Here is a 9,300-nt window from a genome sequence, read left to right as displayed (position 1 = left end):
GTCAGGTGCAGGAATTTTCACTAAGTCCCTGAGATCTGATGGTTTTGGGAAAGTTTGTGGCCTTGTATCTTCTAGAGTTTAATTCCTTTTTCTGTGATTCTTGCTGGTGCTTGTAGTGTTCTTGGTGGGCTACAGCCACATATATTATTTGTCATATTTGGAGGGCTGTAGCTATGTTGCATGTAGCTCACAAAGAGCTAAGATGCAGATTATGGCAGATTGTGTAGTATAGTTATTTTGATGAATGTGGGTGCTTAGTTGATGTTGTGGTGTTCTTCCTTTCTCCAGTCCATTCATGTTGGGTTGTTTTATGTCTTGTCAACCTGGGAATACCAGATTTGTTGCCATTGGAGTGTGTGGTGTTGATTCTTACACGTAGAGCTTCATATCTCGTTTCGTTGGTTCCCGTTGATCCGTAGCTCCGTTCGTAATGTTCTTTATATGGTTTTGCATCATTTTCACGAGACGCATCTGTTCATGCCATTCTCATGCATGTCAAAATAGCTTAGTGTACAGTTCGGTCCAGAAACTTGTAGTAGTTTCTTTGCTTGTGCTAGTGATAGAAATAGTGATGCATGCTCATTTTTTCATCTCATGCATCATGTGCTTATTGCATCTTGTGGTGCTGCTGTTCATTGGTTGTTATTCTTATATTGGATAGCACAGGGATCAGAGAACAAATACACGGAGTCAGGAGAGTACGTGCAGGACGAACCAGAACCATTCCAAGCTGAGGATATCATGGGCAAGATGATATGACCTTGATTCCATCTCTAGACTTGTTATGCTAGTTTTGTTTCCATGTCATATTGCTCGCTGCCTACCACTGAATTAAATTGCCTCTTGATATGCCATGAGCCCAAATACTGATCCCTTCCTAGCAAAACTTGAATGGCTAAGTAGGCTTTGCTCAGCTACTAATGTTAGCGTTGCTAGATGCAGGTGCTTTGACTCATGTGATAACATGAGATTTGTATCATTATCTTAAATTCTGTTATTTAATTAATGCACCTATATACTTGGTAAATGACGGAAGGCCTAGCCTTTTGCCGGGTGCTCTGTTCCGTTATTGCCGCCTTAGTTACCGGTTACCGGTGTTTGATTCCATAATGATCGCCCCTAACACGTTCGGGGTTGTTATGGGGACCCCCTCGATAAATCGCGTAGTGCTAAGACTTGTCCGGCAGGACCCAACATTGGTGTTAATTTGCTAATCACTTAATAATAAACTGCATAGGGAATAGCTACCCCGAGGATTTTAATCAACAACCCGGGCTAGTGCTCCTCGTGAGTGTTGGTCCAAACTAGAGTCGTGTGCGGGGCCAACCCGGGGCAACTCGGGAGATGTCTATCAGGCCATTGTACGCTGTGCTCATCCGGCGTGTCCTGAGACTGAGATACGCGGCTCTTATCGGGGTCGTCGACACGTCGGGAGGTCCTGCTAGCCTTGCCTTACCTTAGTGGTATATCTTGCGTATAGGAATCCCAGTGAAGCTTTGGTTTCCCCCAGAGTTGAGGTTTTACTCTAAGGAATCCGACGAGATCACGAGATTCATGATAGAGGATGCCTTTGCGGCCTGTGTACGTTTGTGATGGACTAGTTGGAGCACCCCTGCAGGGTTTAATCTTTCAGAAAGCCATGCCCGCGGTTATGTGGCAACTTGGAATATTTTGTTAACATCCGGTATTAGAGAACTTAAACATAAGCTAGTAAAATTGCCAAGTGTGTGCGTAACCGTGATTGTCCCCCTCGAAGATCTCTCTTCGATTGGGAACACGGTGGGGTTATGAATGTCGTAGGTAGGTGTTCAGGATCACTTAGTCATCAAGTAATCACGACCGCTAGTGTAGAACACCTTCATAATTGCTTTACGTAAGTTAGCCACTAAATCAAGCTTAGGATGATGCAGCCTTATACACTTCACCCTTACCCTACCTAGTAACATGACTAGTTCTGGCACCAAGGTCTTAGATTGCTGAGTCCCCGTGGCTCACGGATTCCTCCAAAACTCCCAACAGGTACAGGTACCCCAGAGGCAGATGATCCCTACGGCACTCAGCTGGCGTGGCAGTACGACGAGGAGACAGACAACCTCTACGTGAACTATCCAGAGGATTGAGGCGTGGTCGTGATCGTGGGCCTGCAGGCAGGGTAGCATAGCATTTCCATGTTTTGTAGTTCGTAGCGGAACTACCTTGATTGTATCTGTGATGTACTCTAAGTTATTAATGAGAAGACAATTGAATCCCGGATTGTCTACTTTTATTATTATTTGTGTTGTGTTATCTGCTTGCGAAACGCTTAGATGCGCTTCTTTCCTATTCGGGGCCTTGACCCCCAGATCGGAAAGGACCGCATCTTGGTCGTTACAGAAGGAGCCCGTCGTTGATCCCCTGCCTCACGTCGTCTCCGGCGACGGCGGCCATGTCCAGGAGCTCGGGGTTCGACCCCGCGTTCCATTACCGTCGTCGGTAGGGTCGGGGAGCAACCACACCGACGGGGCCGAGCTCGTCTTCGCCACGGCCACGGTGCCCTCCTTCCTCTACCTCAGCACCAACATATCTTCCTCCGTTCGTTCTTCTTCCTCTTCATCGCCTCGTCGCCGTGGGTTCACGTCCTTCCTTCTCCCTTCTCGAGGTGAGCATCGCCCCCTTGCTTCCTCCTCCTTGGTTCGGTCTAGATCCGAGGAAGGGCTCATCGTTTCCTCTCTGTTGCCGTTCATCAGAGTGTAGCGAGGTGATGCGTGTGCGTAGCGTGGTGCGATATGCGTGATGGCTTTGATTGGTAGTAGTAGGAGCAGGAGCTCGCCTCAATCCGGCGCGTCGAAGCCGCTGCGGCAGCAGGGCGTGCCACCTCCCTCCTTGTCGCCATATTCCTGTCAAGCAGGGTGTACCAGGGCAGCACGAGATGTGTGCGTGTGTATGTTCTCTTATCAGGGCGACATGTAGGCATGTAGCAGTAGCAGGGGATCTCCCCCTTCGTGTTGCTTCGTCTGGTGTACGGTTCCTTCGGTAGTGCGCATCAGCAGCCATGGCGAGGTCAGCCTGACGACCTCCCTGTCGCCGGTGCTGTTTTGTAGGCAGAGCAGGATCACGTTGTCGCTTACCTTGTTCCAGTTCCCGTCTCTGTCAGACTTCGAGGTGTAGTGTAGTGGTAGCGCGTTGTGGTTTACAGACCCACATCGTGGGTTCGATCCCCTCAGCGCCTCTTTTTGTTTTTTTGCATGGATTCTCATGCACAGTAGACGTAGGGGTAGACTATACCTTGTATGCACCCTCTCTGCAGTCGAACCACTGACTTGCAGCAGAGTGGTGAGGCTTTGTGTGTTGTGCATGTTGGAACCAGGGGCACTGGGCTTCGAATCCCAGGGTGACCCCTTTTTCTTTTTACCTTCTTTCTATTTTTTCACTTTGCATTGTTAGCTATGCTTGTGCCTAAGCCAATAGGTGACAAGTGGCATTTTATTTTTCCTTTTGCTTGTTAGAGAAGAGGCAGATTGTGGTGTGTATGTGTGTTCATATGTGAGGTGGTGTATGTGTGTATATGTGTGCACATGGTGATGTGCATGAGTATGTGTGGTGGTGCTAGATCATGTATGTGTTGTTTCCAAGTTTACTTGTTTAGTAGATTTTACCTTCATGTTATACTTTAGTTCAAGTGCTTGTGAAGTGTGTGTGATGATGTATGTGGGTGGTAAGCCGGCCCCAGTTGCAACTTGTGCACCTCCTCATGTTAATATGAGAGAGGGCATGATGATGTGTGTGTGTGGGTGATCTAGTGAGAGAAGTGGTTGTGAAGTTGATGTGCATGCCACAAACATGGGGTTCGAACCCCCATGTCACTTTGTCATTGTGCACATGAGCTCAACCATGTAGTAGTTGATATAGTGAAACTACATGAAATGATGCACTATTCACTAGGCATGATTTGGAGTAGTTTCCTCTTCCTTAATTTGTGGTCACTTGTTCCAAGTAAGTGCCCACATATTATATATGATTTTGGGGTAGAATCTCCCAAGGAATCCAGTGGTGAAGTTAGTTTTTCCATTAGGATACTTTCTGGAGTTTACATATTCAAATGTGTTGCAAGTTTGCTCTTTGTTTCCATGGAATAGGTTGAGCCCAAGGGTATGAGCTTTTGTGTGGTAGTAGTAGGGGTTTTGCTCTACACCATAGTGGTGTCATTTATCTCTTGGTGTTACTTGTGTGCAAGTTATGCCTAGACAATGTGGGCATGTGGCTGGAAATTCCAGATTAGTGAAAATCTGAGATTTTCACTAAGTCTTAGAATCTGGATATATTTTCTTCTCGTGTAGATGAGGTTGTGCTGGTCATTGTGTTGTGATCTAGCCTTAGTTTAGTCCTAGGAATTTGGACCTGATATGTTTGTGAAGCTCCCTGTTAAATTTCATCCCATTTGGAGTCCTGTAGGTTATGTTTTGGCCGCTGTCAAAAAGCTTCAGAACAAAGACAGAAAGTCAGGTGCAGGAATTTTCACTAAGTCCGTGAGATTTGATGGTTTTGGGAAAATTTGCATGCTTGTATCTTCCTGTGTTTAATTCCTTTTTGTGTGATTCTTGCTTGTGATGGTGGTATTCTTGGCTAGCTACAGCCACATATACTATTTGTCATATTTGGAGGGCTGTAGCTATGTGGCATGTAGCTCACAAAGTGCTAAGATGCAGATTATGGCAGATTATGTAGTTTTGTCATTTTGATGATTGTGGGTGCTTAGTTGATGTTGTGGTGTTCTTACTTTCTCCAATCCATTCATGTTGGGTTTTTATATGTCTTGGCAACCTGGAAAAACCAGATTTGTGCCATTTGAGTGTGTGGTGAAGATTTTGACACGTAGGGCTTCATATCTTGTTTCGTTGATTCCCGTTGATCCGTAGCTCCGATTGTATTGTTCTTTATATGGTTTTGCATCAATTTATCGAGACGCATATGATCATGTCATTCTAATGCATGTAAAAATAGCTTAGGGTACAGTTCTGTCCAGGAGCTTGCATTAGCTTCTTTTGCTTGTGCTAGTGAAAGAAATTAGTGATGCATGCTCATATTCATCTCATGCATCATGTGCTTGTTGAATCTTGAGGTGTTGTGGTTCATTGGATGTTATTCTTATGTTGGGTAGCACCGGTATCGGAGAACGAGTACGTGCAGGACGAACAAGAACCATTCCAAGCTGAGGATATCACACGCAAGATGATATGACCTTGATTCCATCTCTAGACTTGTTATGCTAGTTTGAGTTTCCATGTCATATTGCTTTCTGCCTACCACTGAATTAAATTGCCTCTTGGTATGTCATATTGATCGCTCCTAACACGTTCGGGGTTGTCATGGGGACCCCCTCGATAAATCGCGTAGTGTTAAGACTTGTCCGGCACGACCCAACATTGGTTTTATTGCTAATCACTTAATAACCTGCATAGGGAATAGCTACCCCGAGGAATTTAATCAACAACCAGGCCAGCGCTCCTCATGAGTGTAGGTCCAACCACCTAGCAGTCGGCAAGACCACCCCAAGGAAACTTGAGGTTTGGTCCTTGTCCACTTTGCATAGACGGTGTTGTCCTGAGACTGAGATACGCGGCTCTTATCGGGTCGTCGACACACCGGAAGGTCCTGCTAGCCTTGTCTTACCTTAGCAGTATATCTTGCGTATAGGAATCCCAGTGAAGCTTTGGTTTTCCCCAGAGTTGAGGTTTTCCTCTAAGGAATCCGACGAGATTACGAGATTCGTGATAGAGGATGACTTTGCAGCCTGTGTACGTTTGTGATGGACTAGTTGGAGCACCCCTGCAGGGTTAATCTTTCGGAAAGCCGTGCCCGCGGTTATGTGGCAACTTGGAGTATTTTGTTAACATCTGGTATTAGATAACTTAAACATAAGCTAATAAAATTGCCAACTGTGTGTGTAACCGTGATTGTCCCCTTGAAGATCTCTCTTCGATCGGGAACACGGTGGGGTTATGAATGATGTAGGTAGGTGTTCAGGATCACTTAGTGATCAAATATTCACGACCGCTAGTGTAGACCACCTTCTTAAATGCTTTACGTAAGTTAGCAACCAAATCAAGCTTAGGATGCTGCAACCTTAAACACTTCACCTTATCCTACCTAATAACTTGACTAGTTCTGGCACCAAGGCCTTAGATTGTTGAGTCCCCATGGCTCACGGATTCCTCCAAAACCCCAACAGGTTCAGGTACCCCAGAGACAGATGATCCCGACGGCACTCAGCTGGCGTGGCAGTACGATGAGGAGACAGACCGCCTGTACGTGAACTATCCAGAAGATTGAGGCATGGTCGTGATCGTGGGCCTGCAGGCAGGGTAGCACAGCCTTTCTATGTTTTGTAGTCCGTAGCGGAACTACCTTGGTTGTATGTGTGATGTACACTGAGATATTTATGAGAAGGCAATTGAATCCCTGATTGTCTATCTTTATTATTATGTATGTGTTGTATTACCTGTTTGCGAGACGCTTAGATGCGCTCCTTTCCAATTCGGGGCATCGATCCCCAGATCGGAAAGGACCGCATCTTGGTCGTTACAAGTCCGTAGCGAGATGGATTCCATCATGGCTAACGGGGCATGGGAAATCACTGATCGTCCCTATGGTTGCAAACCATTGGGATGAAAGTGGGTGTTCAAAAAGAAGCTTAGGCCCGATGGTACGATTGAAAAGTACAAGGCTAGGCTTGTGGCCAAGGGCTATGCCCAGAAAGAAGAAGAAGATTTCTTCGATACTTATTCACCTGTGGCTAGACTGACCACCATTCGAGTACTACTCTCATTGGCGGCCTCTCATGGTCTTCTCGTTCATCAAATGGACGTTTAGACGGCTTTCATGAATGGAGAGCTAAATGAGGAAATCTATATGCAACAGCCAGATGGCTTTGTGATAGAACGTCAGGAAGGAAAGGTGTGTAAGTTGCTGAAATCTTTATATGGTCTGAGACAAGCACCTAAGCAATGGCATGAGAAGTTTAATACAACTCTGACATCTGTTGGCTTCGTTGTTAATGAAGCTGACAAATGTGTATACTATCGCCATGGTGGGGGCGAAGGAGTTATATTGTGCAATCCCACTATGTTGAGAAGATTTTGAGTCGCTTTGGATATTCAGACTGCAAAATTTCTCAAACACCATATGATCCTAGTGTGCTTATTCGAAAGTTTAAAGGCACAGCTATAGATCAATTGAGATTCTCTCAAATTATCGGTTCGCTTATGTACCTAGCTAGCGCAACGAGGCCTGACATCGCGTTTTCTGTGAGCAAACTTAGCCGGTTTGTTGCAAATCCGGGCGATGTTCATTGGCGTGGTGTTGAAAGAATTCTGCGCTACTTGAAAAGTACTGTCAAGCATGGGCTTTACTATACGGGATTCCCATCGGTACTTGAAGGGTATAGTGATGCGAATTGGATCTCTGATGCTGATGAGATGAAGGCCACTACTGGGTATATGTTTACTCTTGGGGGTGGTGCTGTTTCCTGGAAGTCTTGCAAGCAAACGATCTTAACGAGATCGACAATGGAAGCAGAATTAACAGCATTAGACACATCTGGTGTCGAAGCAGAATTTCTTCGAGATCTTTTGATTGACTTACCTGTGGTTGAGAAGCCGGTTCCGGCTATCCTTATGAATTGCGATAATCAAACAGTTATTGTTAAAGTGAAGAGTTCAAAGGACAATATGAAGTCCAACAAACATATAAGAATGAGATTGAAGTCTGTCAGACGTTTGAGAAACTCCGGAGTGATAGCGTTGGATTACATCCAAACGGCTAAGAATCTGGCAGATCCCTTTACTAAAGGGCTATCACGTGTTGTGATAGATAGTGCATCGAGGGAGATGGGTATGAGACCCACATGAGTTGCCATAGTAGTAACCCAACCTATATGATTGGAGATCCCGTGAAGTAGGACCTGGGAAAACAAGCCAGTGGTGAACTGAGGAGAGTAACTTTACTAACCCACTCCGTTGGAGATGCAATACTCTCGGATACTGTATGGTAGGATGACTACTGTCCTAATGTGTTCTAAAGCTTATGTGTAAGCAAGATGCTGTCCTACAGAGTGATCTTTGGAGGAACACACCTATATGAGCTTGACTGCTGGTCACAGTCTATGAGATTTGGGTGATCTCTAGTAAACTCATGAATAGGCCAGGAGTGTGACTAATATGCTCCACCCGAGGGATCACCTTCGGCAGTCTAGTACTAGTAAGATTTGTGGTGAAGCTCCTTTACGCCAAACTGACAATTCAAGGCATAGTCCATTGTTCAGTTGTAAAGGGGTGTAGCTACTTGCTCTAGGTGAAGCTCAACCTTAACAGGTCTTCACTGAAATGCTAGTATATTAAAACAGTGATTGGAACGAGGGAACACGATGTGCCCTTGAGATCTGGTGGGGGGATTGTTGAAATTGGTAGTGGGATTTAGGCCCATTAGATAATTTCAGAAAAATCTCCAAGGGCCCATGTAGGTGGTGGCATGACAAGGTGGTGGGAAGTTTAGTCCCACCTCGCTAGTGGAGGAGAAGTTGGACCCCTTTATAAGGGTCTCTCTTCCACATGCTATTGGAGAGTGAGAAGAGAAGGTGCCCTCGCGCACTCCTCCTCCGCCGCCCGCCACGCCTCGTCCTGACGCGACGCGCCGCGACGCGGGTTGCGGGAATGAGCCGAGCCGAGCTCATATCTACGCGCTTATTTTTGTCGGTCAGGAACGGAGAATATGTAACGGACACGGCACGATCCGAGACGTCGGATCGTGGACTGTTACCGACTCGGACGTGGGTTCGGCCCACGTCTCTCCACCCAGCCGCCTTTATAAGCAGGCTATCGCCTACCCTAGCCGTCAGGAGAATCAGATCACATCTGCCTCACGCGTTCGTTCCTTTTGCTGCTGCTGTCGCCGCCGACTCCGTCCCGTTCACCACCAAGGTGCGATGGCTCCAGTACTAAGTCCTTTCACGAGGACACCTGTCGTGGTTTTGTCACGGCAGGTGTCCTCGTGAAAGGACTTAGTACTGGAGCCATCGCACCTTGGTGGTGACTCAAAGGGGTTAAGCGGGAGAGACACGACGATTTACCCAGGTTCGGCCCCTCGAGAAGAGGTAATAGCCTACGTCCTGCTTTGTGTGTATTGATGTGGATTCGATTACAAGGAAGGCGTAACTCGCCCTAACCTAGCACTCGATGATTTCTAACCTATCTCTCCCCCTCCAGACTCGCCTTTATATATAGGTCGAAGCCTTAGGGTTTACAAGAGTCCCCTCCTTTTTACAAA

This window comes from Hordeum vulgare, chromosome 3H (assembly GCF_904849725.1).
Source record: "Hordeum vulgare subsp. vulgare chromosome 3H, MorexV3_pseudomolecules_assembly, whole genome shotgun sequence".
NCBI classification, from domain to species: Eukaryota; Viridiplantae; Streptophyta; class Magnoliopsida; order Poales; family Poaceae; genus Hordeum; species Hordeum vulgare.
Note: the sequence above shows the minus strand (reverse complement) of the source record.